This window comes from Nomia melanderi, chromosome 5, assembly GCF_051020985.1.
Source record: "Nomia melanderi isolate GNS246 chromosome 5, iyNomMela1, whole genome shotgun sequence".
Classification (NCBI taxonomy): domain Eukaryota; kingdom Metazoa; phylum Arthropoda; class Insecta; order Hymenoptera; family Halictidae; genus Nomia; species Nomia melanderi.
In genome coordinates this window covers 13,582,007-13,602,180 of record NC_135003.1, presented here as the reverse complement: position 1 = coordinate 13,602,180, position 20,174 = coordinate 13,582,007, and the positions used below count along the sequence as shown (strand labels likewise).

Here is a 20,174-nt window from a genome sequence, read left to right as displayed (position 1 = left end):
TAACAAAAAGAAATTAGCAATAGATTGATTGAAAGTGCCTTTACAAAATTGCCTCTAGAGTGCATTGTTAATACAGAAATTGAAGAGAATATTAAAATTATTTCTATCCTCCAAACTAGACTTTGAAATAAATTAGAATAATCATCAAACATTAATGGTTTCTTCAAATCACCGGATTTTTTATATTAAAGTAGTTTCTATAAAAGAAGGAACAAAATCGTGTATATATAACTTTACTGACCTTTTTACTAACCTTTGTTTGATTTTACTGACATAACCTATTTAACTAGCTATATATATAAATAGATTCATAAACTCTCAATTAAAAAAAATAAGAAATAAAGGAAAGAACAATGTTGAAGGAAATGGAAGTGCGCAATCTGTGCTGCGAAACCTTTGGCTCGCAGACGGTATTAATAGGTTCCAGGCAACAAAAGAAACCGTCTGATCGATTGACGATCATTTGTGTTTTTCCTCGTGTGATTGAGAACTTTAGCTTCGAAACAAACAGCTTCTGAATATGCAAGTGTCTTCTTTGAACAGCATTGTTTAGTATGCGCGTATAATTGAAGATCTACTGCACGCGTGACTAAACATATTATCCTTAAATAATTCATCCGGCTGTTAAGTTGTTTCTGTCAATAATACAACTGATAAAATCCTCACACCTGAAGCTGATTGTGTATTCACTAGCATTCCATCGCGTGCTACAATTTCGTCATCGAAATTGTTATTACTGAATCTCGATTTATTATTGTCTATTATCATTCGAATAATATTCGGTCTATTACCTGAATTAATGAAGAGATTAAACTGCAGCTACTGTTGGATAATAAAATATTCACTTTCGTTAAATCAATTATTTTGTACATTTACAGAATTTATTTTAAAAATATTACTTCGAGAATTAGATCTACTCACTTCGTTTCTTATGTTCACTAAAATAAGTACATTAGAATGATCGTGAAAACAAACTTTGTAGACTTCAATACATCTGTCGGATGATTTTCATGACTGTTTACCTATTTCTATAATTTCGTATATTATTGCAAACATTGCGCAGAATTTGTTATTCTCGCTGATTTTAAATATATAATGCATATTAATGCAAGAAGAAATGTGAAAGCGAAGATTAGGAAAACAGTCGTTGACGAGTTATTGATTATTAGTTATTAACTGTCGATCATCAATTAATAATTAATAGTCGATATAATAGTAATATAATTAACGAACGTATTACTTAATTCTTTGAATTTCTCTAAATATTTATACGCCCGTAAAAATTCTAATGAAAACGCGTCGATCTCGAAGCGCAGGCGGTCGGCTAAATCGCGAATCGACGAAAACCGAGGAGTTCTGTTCGCGCATTAATAATCAATTAATCAAAACGCGCAGGCGAGGAGAGACATGTGCCGAGTTTGTGCGTAAAATTTCCCCGCCGCGACACGTGCCGAGTTTTTCCCTGACAAGTTAAACATCGCCATTGATCACGTAACGCGCATGACGAACTGCGAACGTGGAGTTCTAGCGATCCGAAGAAGAAAAAAAAAAGTAAGGAATTACATTTCTCGCTAACGGTCTGCGCAATAAATAGCTTCTTAATGGCGGATTTCACAGAGGAATGAAGAATTTATCGATACGCCCGGCAGTTTCAAATAATTTATGATTTATTAATTTCCCACAGAGTACATGTAAGTACCTGTCGTACGGATTAAAGAATGGAGGGTAACGCGTTGAAATGGTACAGTAATTATTTAACATTTATTTCAATTATTCGATTCTGTTTCAGTGTAATTGCGCGATATTTAGTTCAATTATTAATTTTTATTTCAATATAATTGCACGGTATTTATTTCAGTTATTCGATTTTATTTCAGTACAATTGATATTTAGTTCAATTATTAATTTTTACTTCAATATAATTGTAGAATATGTATTTGTTAAATTTGATTGCATGTCGTGTGGATTAAAGAATGGAAGGTAACGCGTTGAAATTGCACAGTAATTATTTAACATTTATTTCAATTATTCGATTCTGTTTCAGTATAATTGTACAGTATTGATTTCAATTATTTAATTTTACTTCGGTATAATTAATATTTATTTCAATTATTAATTTTTATTTCAATATAATTGTAGAGTATGTATCTCTCAAATTTGATTTCAACTTAATTATACAATACTTGTTTCAAGTATTTACTTCTTTGTACCTCTAGTCTCGTTCGACTTCTTGAACTCGATTTAATAGAAACTTAACACTAAAATTATCGAACGAATGGAGTGACTTGTTTTCGATTTCTTATAAAAATTATAACACGCTCTTCGAGATTTTAAGGGTCTAAACTCGTATCTATACAAATTCACAAATTTAATTAGAAATCCTTAGCAGAAACACCTTCGGAATTTAAATACTTGCAAAGTACAAGTCCCAAAGTGGGTCAACTTGACCCGTCCGGTGGGTTTAGTGTTAAAACTAGTTTACAAACGGAAATACACTTTCGGCGGCACGCAGTTATTCGCAATATTCAATGCAGAACTATATTTAACGACAGAGTCGATGCAGTCTTTCGTTACTTATTGTCAGTCCAAGAAAAGGCTGATCTAAAACGGAGAATTACTCAACCTAGAATTCCGAATCAGCCACTTTCTCATGAATGTCCAACGGGTGAAGTCAGTTGACGCATTCCGTAACGGCGGGCTGTAAATTATTAAAATGCCGATGCCTTTTTACTTAGAGTACGTTTATAGCGAAGCCACGATACTCGATAAAAGTGGCGATCAGAGCGAAGCGTGGAAACACGTACTTTCCTTTTATAATGGACACGTTTACGTTGAGGCGGCGACGAACACTGGCATTTGCCCCGGAAACCTGGCCAAAAGGTCAACTTTTATTTTTGAGTGGAGCGAAGAATATTTTCTGCCTGTGTTCCTGAACAGTTGCACGAGCAAACTGTGACGTTGCTTCTTCGCGAATGGCAATGTTTAGGAAGAAATTTTATTTGTGTACAGCTAGTACATGATTAATTACTAATAATTATTATGTGTGATTAATACGTGTGGGTCGCTCAGAAGCCAATGCTGTTAATATTTAGGAAGAAAGTTTCTTGCGACGTGTACAGTTGGTTTAGTTGCATATTAATTATTCCAATGTAATACAGAATTTTTACATTTGTTTGAGTCGTTGCTAATAATTATTACGTGTGATTAATACGTCGCTCAGAAGCCAATGCTATTAGGTCCAGAAAACAAAAATTGAGAAAATCAATGTTTTGGATTCTAAAATTAATATACAACATATTCAAAAGTTATAGAAGGAAAGGCTTTGTGACCTAGAAAAATCGAAGAAACCAATAAAACCTTGAATAACTGAAAAGAATATTATTTATTCCATTAAAATTGACAAAAATGATATAGAAGCTATAGGAAGAATTGCTTTTTGACCTAGAAAAAAACCAAGAAACCAGTAAATCCTTAGATAACTGAAAAGAATGTTATATATTCCATTAAAATTGACAAAAATCAGAAAATATCGGTAAATTAGCTTCTGAGTGACTCGTATATATCATATCTACACTTTTCCGTAATTTATCAGTTTGTGGAGTTTGAGAGTAATGATAGTTTTCATTAAGATCCACCAGCTATCAGTAGCTCTGCCACAAATGCATCAGAGAGAGATGTTTTATCGACGCTCCGATCAACGCACATCACACTTAGCTCCTACCACTTAGACTTCCAACTGATTAGACGTTTCAGGCTTCTAATTAGATACACACAACACACTTGATAATGCAGGCGAGTGAAACTTCGATAGCATTTCCAACTGTCGTGAAATGAATTTGAGAAACTGGAAAGGGTAATTTATAATAGTAGTCACCAAGTTTAATAACATCTTGATTAAATTATATAGATTAATGTCTAATACGATTTACCTTTAAAGTGTACGAAAAGGCTGAAACAAACATGATCTTCATTTCTCAGTTACTAACTGTTACAGAAACCAGCAGAGAAACCTCTAATATTTGACTACAATGTAATATTAAAGAATTTCTTATATGTTCGAAATATACGTAATCGAATATCTTAAACCCCAGATAATTATCTTCTTTAATTCATTAGTACCACTCTAGTATGCCTATCATTAATTTCCAACATTTTGAAATTTCTTTTTAATTACAAATCCAACATTTGGAAGTTTCCTTTTAATCACAAATTCTACAGTTTAAAATTGCCTTTTAATTACAAGTCCAACACAAAAATCAATTTTTTGGCAACTTCTAGACCGACATCGTGTTCTCTGATATCACGAGCTTCGTCGAATCAATATGAAAAGTAGATCACCGTGTCGGTTCCCTTGAAATCAGAGATTTCCAGGAGAACGAAGGGAGACGTTCGCCAGACGATAATCCCAGAAAATTCCGATCAAAATCGATCGGCGGAACGTTTCTCCTCGGTGGTGAAACGGTGACGCAAAGCTTCTATTTATACGTTATTGCTCCCGCTTCGTGACATAATTCCATTTTACATTATATAATTACCCAGCAAGATGTTACACAATTCGTCCACGCCGCGACGACCGGCCGTGTTGTCTCTCCGGCGCGGTTTTCCGGAAATACAGCCGTAGTAAAAGCAGGGGACGATTATGTCTGATCGCGTGAGCAATTACGCGCAATTGTATAATAACCGATCAATAATAAATTGCAGCTCCGTTGAGGAACAAACAATCTATCGATTCGTCGAGCAACGCAGAAGCGGAATACCATTTTGTAATTTTGCCATCGAAAGTTTCTCGATTCGTTCGCGAAAGGGGAGTGGTCCATTTCGAATCGTTGTATCGTTGATTATTTATAATTAATCTCGACAAAGAGTCTCGAGAAAAGAATTCCAACTTTCCGTCGACATTGTAATTGGCTTCATTTAGAGCCTTCGTCAGGTGGTTCCAATTATTCCCCGGCAATTAACAGAAATCTTTATGTTCGATTCGAATGTGTGATTAGCCGTATCTCTGTTGACTTGTAATTACTTTAATTGCGATAAAGGAATTCGGATTTCAAACCGTGTCATTTTTATTCTGTTATTTATTATCTTATTTATTACACGTAAAACGAGGCTCAGATGTATTTACGTTATATGTTACTTTTGTGCAGACTTATATAGGAGTCACCAATCGAAGTTCGTCGGAGATTGAATTTGAATACTCCGTAGTAGCATGATTTTGTATTGAAATGTGAAATCGATACAAAAATTCAGATAAAATAGGCGAACCTGGTAATGACAGATTCTGTGTACACGTATACGTGGATCCGTGAACTCAGGCCTTCATGACTATTAAAAACACGGATCCTTAATTCTTTAATACACGTGCCACGTGTACTTACACGTGTGCACGTGCAGTTTAGTACAGGTAAAAAACCGAGGCCTCTAATCTAAATTAGCAATAGCTGTCACGAGTCTGAGCCGGCCGTATTTTCACCGTAGCAAATTATAGATTCACTGATTAGATGATTGAAGAACAAGAAGGAAGGAAAGGAAATACTGTCGAACGTAGAATGTGCGTTGTACTCATCTGTGCTACAACTACGCTGCTCGTGTGTGTTTCATTCACTGCGGCTGTTTTCTGCGTTTTTTCGTGTTTTTATCAGTAAAGAGAAACTTGAGTCAACATAAGAGATAATAATAATAATAATGATAATAATAATAATAGTAGTAATAGTAATAGTAATAGTAGTAACCATAATAATAGTAATACTAATAACCATAATAGTAATAATAATAATAATAGTAGTAGTAGTAGTAGTAGTAGTAATAATAATAACGATAAGAATAATAATTAATTAATAATTATTATGATGATAATATTACAGCGTTCGAGGTGAATAATAACATCGAATAATCTATTAAAAGCATAATTCGTAAATAGGGAATGTTGAATAAACACGTTAACCTTCACGAAAATCTCGAGCGTTTTGCGTAACGCTTATTCTCTCGTAATAAAGATAAATATGGAGAATTATTAATTACTGGGCGTTCTGATGCTTACGTACATTATTATACATTCACTTTCAATATTAACTATTCCCATTAAACATCGATCGAACATATTGTTTCCAAGCAATTCGGAAGTATCAGTGATCAATGACCACCATAGCAGTCAGTTGAAACGTGAAATGAATATTCATAGTATAAGACACAAGTTGAAAATTGTCAATAATTTAATCATCTATCTGAACGTGTTAATATGTTTTTAATATCATCCTCTATACAAGCGTGTTTTTTCGCTAATTACGTAAATTAAAACAATGCGAAGCTGTACAAACGATTCGAACGTTTTTAGGAGCATTCCTTCGGCATATACTTACGATATTCATAAACAATTCAAACGTGTCTCGTCGATATTCAACTGTGTCCATTAATTACGAGTGAAAAAAGCTTTTACAGTCTGATGTAAAGACTGATGCTGATGTCAATGGCTCGCAGAGTAATGTACCGATATCCAATATCTGCGCTATAATGTTTTTCCAGCGTCGATGACGTTACTATTACACGAATACATTGACGTTTAGCGTCTATCTGTTCGGCAGTGCGATATGAAATCGTCGTTTTTGTAGAATCAAATAAAAACAATGCATTCCAAGGCAAGAACGTTTATTTGTTCAAAATATCCAGCATTCCGAGACTTTAATTAAATCGCTCATCTGACATACACAGTGACACGTCTCGAACTAATTAAAATTCCCACAACATGGAAGAAATAATCTAGTGGAAATGATACTGATACTGATACTGCAAATGATCATCAAACGAGAAAACCCCACTATTGTATGCTCTGTTAAAGTTCCTTTAATAAAGAATTTTTAATTTATAATTGAATTTTTTGATAACATTGCATCGCATTGCTTTTCCATTGGAATTAAGATTTATCGGAATTATTTAAATAATATTATAATATATAACATTATTATAATATTATAATGTATGTTATATTATTATTAATATTATATTATAATATATTACTATTATTATTATTATTATATTATAATATTATTATAATATGTTATAATAAAGTAATCAGAATAATGATTCACCACACCATTCAAGTTCCACAAACACCCAATCACTAAATTCATCATCGCGTGTTACAATTTTCATTTCGCGTTACCTAACAACTCATACGTCCTCGCAGACACACACAAAAACTACAAGCACAAACAACGAGTCCACCGAGTTCAACAAAAGAATCTAATCCGAAAGACCCACCTTTCGAGATCCAATTAATTTAACCCGTTAACGGGACGACCGACCGAGCGCGACGAATAATTTTCGATAATCGAGGAGAAAGAAAAATAAATCGAGCGACACGGCGTCCTCGCCGTTGACGAATAAACGGCCGCTCGCAGGATATTTTCGCTGAAACGGCGCACGTCGGCCGCTACGGCGAGGCGAATTATCTGAAACAATTTTCTACATCGCTTCTTGCAGAAGCGTAATCACGTTGGGCGAGTTATAAGCCAGAACCTCGTGTACCTGCACGTGGTTGACATTTCCCGGCATGTGACTGGCGAGCGTTCTCTCCTTGTTCATTGTTAAACGCGCCGCTCGCACGCCGCTGACGATGCACACCTGTGCATCCACAGCTGAACTCGCGCATCCTCGCGCGTAAGTGACTCGACCGACCGTAAATAAACGTGGAAACGAAAGTATCTCGAAAAAAAAGGCGTTACCCGGAGGAAAGTAAACGGTTCGCGCGGCCGCTTTCTACATTGTTCTCGCCGTTCCCCGGCGTTTCGGAAATTTTCGTCGGCGTTACGCAACGGACACTTTATTTTCGGTTTCCGTTGGACGGCTTGTACTTCGCCGAGAAACTCGGAGAGGTCTCGCGAGATTCGCAGTCTCTTTTTATTTTTTAATCGATAGATATGCGATTTCGCTAATTACCACAGCATTGAAACAAATCAAGCATAAAGAGTGTGCTGCTTGTATCGAGCACTTCGATGTTTGGAAGTGTTGATAAGTTTGGTAATAATACAGAAGATAATAGTAATGAAAAGGTTTCGTGACGAAACACTTGTAACTGCATAGCTAATAAGATAGGAAACATGTATTATTTCAAGAAAACAATATAATACCATATATTGTGAAAATGAACTACTAAAGGAATATTAGATTACAAATATGTACATCAGAAATGTAAGCTACTTTGAGAATTTAAATATTTCATATTCAGTGAACGTAGGAATTCCAAGTAAAAATGTTTAACACATTGCGTACCGGTAACGAGAAGTCTCGTTTTTATGTAAAGACACTTAGCTGGGCAACTTCGCTAATTACCAGAGTATTGAGAAAATGTAAAATTTGATTCGAATTGATTATCTGTTTAATAGACAGTCTTCTTTTTGATTTTGATGAATGATTTGATGGAAATAGGAGATGCTGGGTTAAACGTTGTGATATTTTATGAATATAATCAATGTTAGTAAAAATTTCAATTCAGTCATTAGTTATTATTTAAATAAGTTTGTTCTTTTTTAATTCTGGGGTGTAAAACGTTTCGTCACTGCAGCTTCATTGTTTTGAAGTTTTCGTGTATTTTATTTGAAAATTGGAATAGAACAATCGAGCTGGTACCGATTAGAACGTATTCAGTGAATACTTCTTCCGCGTGTTTCTCGGCGCAGATTCGAAAACGAAATATTTAGTAATCGTTGATGAAACGCCGGCAGCTGCAATCGGACGTGACTATTAATTTTAGAGGATCTAAGTTGTCGGGCGAATCGGTACTAAATAACTGTAATTGGTCAATTAAGAACAGGCGTGCATTACGATTCTAAAAATACAGTAACTGCGAACACGAAGATGCTAATTATTCCGCGGAACCTATATTATCACTTTCGTTAGAAGGTACTTAAAGCTTGAAGACACGTTTAGGACCATTAGGATCGTTCGCTTCATCTCCGCGAAGCATTATATTCTTCATTGTTAACCTATCGAGTTTAAATTACTTTTCGAACAGATAGAATACAAAAAAAATTCAAGGAAAATCGAAAGCTCTAAACCACGAATTATTATTCACCTTTAACCTATTTATCTCTCAATTATAATAGATACAACTTTGTCATTCAAAACACTTAGTCAATAATTTATTGAAAAAATAAAAATTCTAGGCACATTCTATCTACGTTTACCCTAAAACATAACAGATAACAGAAGAATAATACTTAATTTAAATTCGAAACGATCGAGTAATGTATATGCTTGTTAATGAATTATAGACGACTTTTTCTAAAACGAACTAAATAATAGAACATTTTAATATTCCACACATTTATGGATTACGCGAAGCTTAAGATTGTTTATAAGATTTTATAACGTTGGTACATCAAAGCAAATGGCTGAGAGCAAACAATTAAACCTTTGAAATTTCCTCAGCCAGCATGTTATTATAAAGCAGAGGGATAACGTTCGGCGTAGACATAATCGAAGAAACCCCTATGTAATTATCCTCCGCGTTTCTCAAAAAAAGGAATCCTTTTCGAACATCCTCCACCTCTGCAGAAGAAACCCCTATCGTTCATTTCTCACCTGCAACCGAGGCGCAAACCACCTTACCGCATAAATTATAAATAATCCTATATGACCAAACTACACCCAAAGAAATCAAACCGTCGAGCTCCCATCATTTCGAGAAATGGATTGTCCAGTGTACACTCGTTAGAACGAACGCACGCCGGCTGTAATGGCCAACAAGCGCAGAAAACAAACCAATCGATTTAATGAATATTGATCGAGCCCGATCAAGCTAAGTTTATATGCTGAATCGATTGATATTCATAAGTAGGTACGTACACATTGAACTTGGTCCAGTCGGTATCGAAAACGCCACGTGCGCATGGAACAACGGTTACGTCATAATCACGGTTCGCTAAGCAGAGTTCGCAGATATTCTTACGGCGAATGGGCGGATCCGTATAATTGCAGCCGCTATTAATGGAGTAAGTTGGAGCCTCGTTACGAAATCATGGCCCGAACCGTCCTTCCATCCTGCTTAACATTAAAGCCACCGAGCTGTTAAATTGTCCTCTAGAATTTCTATATAGAAACTTCAACAATGCATTTATTGGGACTTTAATTGATTTATAATTCAATTTTTGTATTGCTGAATCGATTCCTTTAATCATTTCTCACGAGAACATCTCGTTTTTTTTAATAATTGCAAAAAGGAGAATTCAAGAATCGGTCATTTTGAACCTGGTAATTTTATTGTTGATTTCTAATCCTATTATTAATTATAATAATTAACTGTTATGTTGTATTCTATAATGACTAAATATTAATATTCCCACATGTTAATATTAAAACCGAGCAGTTAAATTGTTTTCTAGAATTTCTCTATAGAAACTTCAAGAGTGCATTTACCGAGACTTTAATTAATTTACAATTCAATTTGTGTATTGGTAAATCAATTTCTTTAATCATTTCTCACGGGAACATCTATTATCTTTTGAATAATTACAGAAAGACACCTGGAATGGGTCATTTTGGCCCGTCCGGTAGTTTCAGTGTTAATTGATAGAAAAATTGAGAAAATGAATGTTTCAGCTTCTAAAATGATTAAACAACGTATTCAGAAGCTATAAAGAAGGGCTTTCTAATAAAAAGAATACTACTTATTCGATTAAAATTTACGGAAATCAGAAAATAAAAAATCGTCTTATCCGCATTGGCTTCCGAGCGACTCAATTGTAACCAACGAATAGACTCATCGACGTTATGTTATTATTTATAATTATTCAAACAACTTCTAGGCTAAAATACAATAAGATATCGTCAGACTCGCGCGTGAGATATATACGAGTTCGACCTTGCTCGAGTCCAAAGTAAAATGTCCAAAGTAACATAAAATTCTGAGAGGAAATGTCACGAAAGAGCGCAGCGTCGGCCTCATCCAATTTTCGGCGAAAACGAAAATACAACGGGGAAGACGAAACTTTCCCACTCGCCCTCGTGTTATTCGGACATGTCGAAACAGGACGGAAGCTGAGTCAGGAATTTCGTCAGGTACGTTTAATAAATACCGGCCGATTTAGTAAATACACGTACGTTTATTTTCGGCGGAGCATCCTTGATCCAAATCGCCGCCGAAACGACTCGTGATAAATTGTTCGGTGTGCCGTTCCGCGGTGTGTACGACTGCATAATAATATTGTCAACTGGCGTCATAAATGACGTTGCAAATGACGTTCAAACGAACAAGATCGTTTGCGTCGAAATGATTCTTTCATAACGCACTCTTTATTCTCCCCTTTAATTCACTGAGAAATTATTAAAGAAACCGATTTATCGAAATTATACTGTAAATCGATCGAAGTCTCGATAGATGCTCTTAGAGTATCTCTAGAGAAATTTCCAAAAGTCAATTAACTCGGTTTTAGTGTTAACCCCTTATAACAACGTGTCAGACTCGTGGCGAAGATTTTAAGCAGAATTTAACAAGTATAAATATTACTCAGTTCCTTTGAATTTGAATTACATAGTATTCTTCTGTTATCAATTATTATACTTCAAAGCAGACGTAGATACAGAATATACCTAGAATTATTCTCCTCAATAAATTATTAACGGCGAAGTAGTTCTATTGATCACAATCGAGAAACAAATCGTAGGGCAAGGGGCTAAGGGAGCAAATACTGCCAAAAGTGTAAAAATTTCGCTTAGAAAATTATAAATAAAGATTCCAGATACATCGTTCAGTCTCGCACCTTAATACTTCAAGCCACCCAATTACGGAAGCACGCGTAACCTCTAAAAGGTTCAACAGGAAGACCTAAGAAATAATAGAAGACCTAATAAAGCCGCAAGAAAAATAAACGTGACCTCGGCGGCAGTCTCGCGATCGTAATCGTATATATAAATATCGCAAAAACGTGGCGAACGTGCGGACGGACAAATTGCAAAGGACAATTAGAGGCAGCAGGAATGTTAATGAGAAACGCTGCGTTTCTCCGTTTCGTAGGGGAACGCGACTTCGCTCGGCGTGCACCGATAATAATTCGGTCGCGTTCATAAACAACGTCGGAGCAGCCCGACCAGCCTTAATCAGAATCTGGATTTTAATTGGCTCGGAATCCGGGCACGAAAGATCGCCAACAACGCCCGTGATTCCGCGCGGCGTCCTTCGTCGACCTTACTGCCCACCTCCTTTGCTCGCCGGTTAGTGCGTGGCTGTCACTTTCACATATGGTTGCACCTACGACGACTCGGCTCGCACACGTGCCTTGGTCAACCAGTTGGAAGACGACCTGCTTACTGACTTAACTCACTGCTAAGTTCACTCCTTGGTCTTGGTACTCCGAAGGCGTGTTCGATGATTGCGACGTCGCGAGCTGGCTATCGGCGAATTGTAACAAACACGCCTTCGTCGCGATGAAAAAGGAGAGAAATAATGAGACGGATAAGCAATCGAAAATGCAGAAATTAACTGATTAGAATGATTTCGAGACGAAGCTGACGAGTTGTATTTTTGTTTGACACTGAGTTCGATTGGAAATTTTGATATAGGAACTCGAAGTCTGCTGAGAGTTTAATTCATTTGTAATGAATTTCTTTGATAGTTTCTTAGAAGTATTTTCTGTCTTTGTATTGATTGCAGATTAATTGAAGTATTATTCGGCGGAGTACTTACAACTCGAAAACGGATAAATCCGCGCAAAAAAATGAATGGATAAGAAGATGCGTTCGTTGTTGTTTATTTTTTACTTATGTTAATGGTTGTAAATATTGACTGCTGAATGGTGTTATTTTTACCCGACGATAATTTCGTGAAAACTGATGATTAACTGACGAGCGAATTTACAAGAGAAACAGAGCAACGTGGCGATATCGGCGCCCGTTACGAGTGAAAGTGATAAATAACGGATCTGCTGATAAAAAATGTTCTTTTATGTTTTTTTTATTGTTATATATATATAAGTAATATTGTTTTATAAGAGACTCGTATCAGTAATGAGATAAAAACTGAAAAAGTACATACATTTTTCGTTATCTGAGAATATCCTATACGATTTCTCGTAGATTACGTGTTCTAAAAAATGTTGTTGCTAACTTTTTATTCGCAGAATCCGTTATATACGGATTTATCCGATATCACTGTATCTAAACGTGAAATAAAATTTTAAATCTGACTCGAAACTGTGCGTTTTATTTATTTAACTTCGTATCAATCCCTGTATTGTCCGATCAATCAGTTCATTCAATTTTTGTCTTCCCTTCTATTTCCGCTAAGAAACATTTATCACCTAACATGTCTACCTTTATTTTATAATCAACTATTTGACTAGTTACGGTAAAAATAGTTACATATAAAATATCTGTACATTTAGTGTTAAGTATAACAGCTCTCAACACTAAAACTACCAGACGAGTCAAAATGACCCATTCCCGATTTCTCCATTTTGCAATTATTAAAAACATAACAGACGTTTCTCACAGAAATGATTAAGGAAACTGATTTACCAATACACAAATTGAAATATAAATCAATCGAAGCCTCGATAAATGCACTCTTGAAGTTTCTATATAGAAATTCTAGACAATTCAACTCGGTAGTTCTAGCGTCAGCACGTCTTATACGCGTTCGGCCGCCTCGGTAATCAGTTATTCGGCTCGGTACTTTATAAACAAATCTACGCAAAGTATCAGCACGCGTAGCGTCAGATTTCTACCCGCGAATTCGGCGAAATCCAGCCAAAACGTGCGGTACAAAGGGAATCGCGGTCGAAACGAGCTGTTGTCGTTTCAGCCGTATCTCCGGCTGACTAAACGGCCGAAAGATTAATAACCGACAGCTTATCTGCGACTCACCTGTGCCCTGATAAAATACGATTCGCCGCATACCACCCGCCTTTATCGCGCAGAAATCCGTGAGCCTACACGCGTAGCCTCGCGACACTTCGGGGAAAAGTCGGCGACCGAGGAAACAGGTGGGTAGGCACTCGAAGATTAAGCACCGGCCGGGATCATGTGACCGGAGGAGGGCAGAGGTCTGCGAGACCATTTTTCAGCGTTATATAACGGCTCTAATTTAAATTCGGTTTCGGGCCGACGCGGGCCGACGTCCTTCCAAGAGCTGTTCGGCAACCAGCGCGCAATCATCGATGGGTACCGTTCACTTTCTCGTTCTTGTTCTCGTTACGCCGCCGCGGCACGCGCAGGTTCACGCACGTGCGTTATTGCGCCGTAGAACACATTGTTTTTCTCCTCTCGTCGTCCAACCCTCTCGTTACGGCAGAATTTTCCGCCAACGCGTGTTTCCAGGAAAGTATATGGAAACGATCGAAATGAATTGAACTAAATTGAAGCAATCTGGGATAATCACCTCTCAAGTTACTAACCTAGCCAAATCACTGGCTAAAAGATATCGACAAATTAGATGATACATTTTTAGTGCAAACAGAAACAAACGATGAACATTGAAAAGCCAATTAACCGGACAATGTAGGGATTGATAGATCAAACGAACGAAAAAACAGGATTTTAATCCTTTGATGAACGTTGATATTCGCGATCAGATTAATTATTGAAAGAGATCAGTTTCCTGTTGTCCTATTAATTAAGCAATCGATATATAATTCATCTGCCGATTTTGTACTCAAAGAACCTTCGTCCGCGAAGGGTTAAGTCCTACGATTCGATCGGTTCCCGGTATTAACAAACAACCACGCCCGTTTAACACATCTCATTACAGACGCATGCACTGTCAACTTGCAGGAATTCAATGAAATCGGTGTCAACCCATTGGCGTCCTTCCTTTGTAAGTTCGTCGCGTCGCGCATCGGAGAACCCTTCTTGTCCCGTTCCTTTCGCGCTGGACATTAATTCGTGTTCTATACTACGCACGCTGACCACGCAATTCCTACACGCGAATAACAAATAAATCTAAGATGTCGAACGGCGGCCGATCACCGGCACAATCAGAGTTTCCCGAGATAATTTATCATTCGCGACGACCGATCCCGTGAAAGGATCGCGCGCGGCCATTGGGAAACGCGCTGCGCGCTAACCGCCGACGCTGACAGGTTCATATTTCCCGTGGAAATAAATCTTGAACGTTCCGGCGAATAATGGATTGGACACGCGGCGGGACACATAAAACTGGACTGCGGATTTTACGTCTTTATAGCGTGCGCGAACGCCGCGAGCGCGGCGGACTGCGTGTCTCGATGAGGCTTGGACAAACTCTTCGTGCTTGTTACGGTTTTAAACGGCGACTTTGAGAATCTAGAGCTTAGTTCCGGGCTTAGTTTGACTAGAAAGAGGTAAGCAGGTGTTAGGAGCGCTCCTTTGACCCTTGACCTGTGATTCTTTTATAATTGCGCTCGATAAAACTATTTTGTCGTTGAGAATCGACTAGGAAAATGGGAATTCTATGTTTTTACTGTGTCTACGGTTAGTGTAACGATAGAAACGTAATATTTAATACTAGATATGTTTATTCTACACTTTATTCTATTGTTCCTAGGAAACCAAGTGTTCGTCTATGTAAATTGTGGACATTGTAGCGTTAAATCCCAAGTATTGCAATGTTGCATTATTGCGCGTATCAAACGACTGAAACTCTTACTGAATGTTTAAAATATTCAGTATCGGGGAAATTCACTGGTTACGTAAATCTAGTGTTAAATTTAACTGAAATGGATGTAATGTTTACATTTGTTAACGATCACTCGACCTTTTTGCCGCGTGTCTGACACGATGTAAGACTAGATGTGAAAACAGTTCGAAAGTTGTCTGTTTAAAGTGAACGTATCTAGTTGATAAGCTTAATCTTTGAAATTCGAAAGTTTCCATGCAAATTGACGTTTCACGCTAACGGAATTCCCTATTGAATTCTTAGACAGCAGTAAGTGCTGCTGTTCGCAGCCATTCTCGAGAACAACGCGTTACCTGTGGATGGCTGGTATTATTTTTACAGCGCAGTATATTGTCCGTTAAAACTGAATCGTTCTAGAGTTTGGTAATCGTTAAATATAATTTGTATTGCATCTTATTGTTAGACACAGGATGACACGTGCAATTTTTAACGAATAACTCCAATTACTCGTATCTCTGAATAACACGAGTATAAATATATCTGAAAATACGTGTGCAAAGTGTTTTCTAAAATAAATCAATCAGCAAATAAGTAAGTAAACAAAGAAACAAATAAACACTGTATCATTAATCTTTTCCAGCTCCTTCTCTAGAAAAACAGGTTACAGCGGAAACGTGGTGATCATGGATTCATCCAACGAGATGCCCACTAATTTCCAATCATCGCCTTTCCTAGTAGATTATGAATCATCAACCGAGGCTATCTGTTATTTTCACAATATCCGTTTGCGCAGGTCTTCTGAAAAATATTCGATTGCAGCACGCGAACGGTTTCGTTGAAAAATCTGCAGCGTGAAAAACCGAAATCGAAAATTCCTCGTCGGTCTGTGCGCAGTCAGAGGCACAGACACTCGTGCGGACAATCAGCGGGAATTACTGATAGTGTCAACGCGTCGACACGTGAACGCCGGTGAGTATTTCGTGCACGCACGCGTCCGCTTCGTGACAATATGCAACCGTGACACTGTTCAACAAATAATCACTGCCAGAGCCTCGATTTGTCATGCCTACTTACCTATTGCCTGACAAATGCAAGAATAACATTTTACGAGAAACGAATATAACTCGTTCGCCGTGAATGTGACACCGTGGATTGGAAACTCGGTAATTAAACGTGTACGTCAGAAAGCGTTATTCGCTTTTATCTCTATCCGACGTAGATTAAAACCATTAATACACGTTCCCTCCCTAGAAGTCGCCCGCGGTACGAATTAATGAACGACTTAATTCCACTGCTGATTCCATTAGAATATATTAAAGTTCAACGAAAGACATGCGACTTTATATTAAATTACGTCCGTAATTACCGTGGGAAACTTGTAAACCTGCATCTGGAAACGCCGAAATCGAATAATCGAACACCGACGCGTTGAAACCGATTACAGCGGAGCGTTTTAAAGGAATCTGATTAACTTCGATTATATTTCATTGAAATTAATGGCGCGGGTGTGGAGGCTAAATTGAATTCTCTCGGACTTTTAGTTCAATCGATTGTAAGATCGATCTGATCGACCTTCTCTGGAATTAGAAACACGACAAATTTGACAGAATTAACGATTTTCCGGGACACTCGTTCAAATGAAAACTTACCAAAATAATGTTCAATTTGTCGAATGAGTCTAAGCAGGCGGACATCGGTGGAATCGATAACTCGGGCGGATATCGTTGAAACGTGGCCTGGAATTGGCGAGTTCGGTCGAAAGAAGAATCCGAACGTGCGCCATCTCATCAGCCACGTGTGGACCACGTAATCCGATCGATCGCGTGTTACGTGGCCGCCACTTGGACGCGCTTAGACGTAAGTAAGTAGAAAGTCACGATGTAAATACAAATGCACGGCGTCGCATGCTCGCACACGTGTACGTAACGGGTGGCCGAAAAGAAAAAAATCTACGTGACACCACCTGCTGATGCAACTACGCCGATTCACACAGCGTTCTGCGCGTTGCGTGAATTCTACGTGATACTCGCGGCTACTCTTTCGCTACTTGTTCCATATGCATGCGTCCGTAAGTAAGCGTGTGGGCGTGCTTCTTGCAAAATTGACAATGAGCACAGTTGCATCTAACCGACTATTGTGTTTCACGTCCGGGTGAAAGACGCTTATTTAACGAACATATGGAGCATGTTTAACACTAGAACCAACAGGTGGGACACAAAACGACAAATTTCTAATTTCTTCTTTTGGAATTACTGCCAAGGTGTGGATGCTTCTTTAGGAAACGAACACGTCGAATGCCATGGGGTCACCGGTGACCCCCAAGCAAATCGAATTACTATGATTCACTTAATTAAACGATGATTGTTCGCAAACATTTCTGTATTATAAATGCTGCCCATTGCGGTGACATTCAGTTTGATGAACTGCAATGATGAAAATCCAATTCAGTCGAATGATTTAATATTGTATTTTTTCCATTTTGTGTATTTTGAAAAATGCTATAACATTCCTTCGACCTTTTATTTTACTTCTTAGTGCAGAATTTGGATGTGTGGAAAATCTAATAATTTTAGGGTAGTTTCTTTAAGATTCATTAAAATATGGAATATTATGATTGGTGCAATATTGGAGCCTACAGAGTTCAAAGGGTTAAAGAAACTGATTTAAAAATACCTGAACTGAAATATAGGTCAATCGAAGTCTGAGGAAATTCACGCTTATAGCTTTCATAAAGGAATGTTCAAAAGATGGTTCAAGTGTTCGGTAATTCTTGTGTTAACCAGTTAGTTGATCTTGACGAGTATACTCGTCACGAAGAAATGTCATAATTTTGCGTTATGACGAATATACTCGTCACGAAGAAGTGGCAAGGTTTTATGTTGCGACGAGTTCACTCGTCAGAAAAGAGGTAATCGGTTAAATGAATGTCCACTTTCGAAACAACTAATTTCGTACGCATAGATAACTCGAATAAGAATTGTTGGAAAAATTCTTTGTAGACACGAACTTAACACGAACTTTACGCATACCAGTAACTCGTGCACTTAGCAACATTATTACGTAATTATAGAAAATTTCTGTTGCGTGACTGTGAATGCTTGGACAGATAGATCAGAAGGAAAGTCCGATCGCAAAATCTTGTAGATTATTCATCTAACCATGCTGCCGAACACGTGACAAACTTCAACCGGTAAATAAACCGGTACGAGGGAAAGGATTAGCGAACGTAAGAGATTCGTCGACTCATAGATTATATAAAATCAGATAATGAATTCCACTCACGTGTTTTCAACTTTTCACCTGAGTAATTGTCAATTATTCAATTCATTCTTAACTATATGCCACTGTAACATTCATATAAATTCGCAGGTTTATTTTTGAAAATGAGAGTCGAACATAATTCGATTATCTCTGGCGATAATTCATATAGAAATAAAATGACTCTATTCACTGACAGTCGCCATTTGGTTTGATACAGAAAAATTACAAAGTTCGATGTTCAATATTAAATTTCATTTAACGTAATTATCCATGAAACGTTAAAACAGTATATTTCTATCCCTTGATTTCTGTACTATTTATAATAATATTAATTATGAAACGTATCATTGATATTCCATTATAGAACGAGGAATATATCTGGTGAAACTATTTTCGAGTGCAAAAGGTTAATGTTGGATTGTAGTATAAATAAGTTCGGTTGTATACAATATTCTTTCGTTATTACTATGAGTAACTGTTTTTTACTTAAAGAATTAGACGTTTATATTTGAACAATAATGAAACGAACTTGGCCTCGTTTTACAGTGCGATATTATCATCCCATAGGAATAAACCCTAGTTCTTCGATGATGAATCATTTCTACGGAACTCGCTGATCAGAGCTGTCAATAGGAATGTAAAAACTCCAGCGATCATTGGGAAATATCCCTATTTCTTAGAATCAGTATCAGTATCATTCTAGGAAACTCTTGAAATCGCCTCGGTCATTGTTCCTATAATATTTCAATTAATCTTACGTGTAATCTTACTATCGCTATCTTTTACAACATGATTAATGACCAGCAAAAAGCCACCGAAATAATGGAACAACAAATGAAACTTTATTATTGCCCATCCATCTGGTAAAACCTTTCGGCAGAAAATTACAAAATTTCCATTAGATTAAAAACCTGTAAAATTCTAAATAACGGAACTCATCTTCGAAAATGTTTTTCATATTCCTGCGAGTTAAAAAAATATTAATCATTGCTATTAAAATGTAAATATCGAACTATTTTAAATTTCTATGATATCGGATTTTTCACAGCGCCCACGCAGAGTGCAGCGTTATCACGTACATACTAAAAATAATAACGATAAATATAGCACGCCTTTGTTACATCGCAAGAGAAAAAAGAAGAAGATATAAATATGCAAAGATAAATCAAAGAAAGTACGACTGCATTCGTGTTCAACAGGATTGCTCGTCGTCGGTCCCATATTCCTAAATATGCAAACAAGGTTCAGAGAACGTATCTCCTTAATCTCGTTATCTCCTAATTATACGAATAGCATAGAATTACCAGAGAACAATGATGTTTAACAATTT

General features: G+C 37.0%; 1 protein-coding gene across 2 annotated transcripts in view; it reads right to left on the bottom strand.

Annotated features, from left to right (window-relative positions):
• Positions 1 to 20,174, bottom strand: part of cwo (transcription factor cwo) — an 81,833-nt gene that overhangs the window by 43,860 nt on the left and 17,799 nt on the right. Inside the window, exon 2 of one of the 2 annotated variants that reach the window (XM_076367745.1) lies at positions 9,841 to 10,035. The exons of the other annotated variant lie outside the window; for it this stretch is intronic. The gene's annotated coding sequence lies outside the window, so the exon portion shown is untranslated. The remainder of the gene's footprint in view (positions 1 to 9,840; positions 10,036 to 20,174) is intronic. 2 annotated transcript variants of the gene reach the window in all.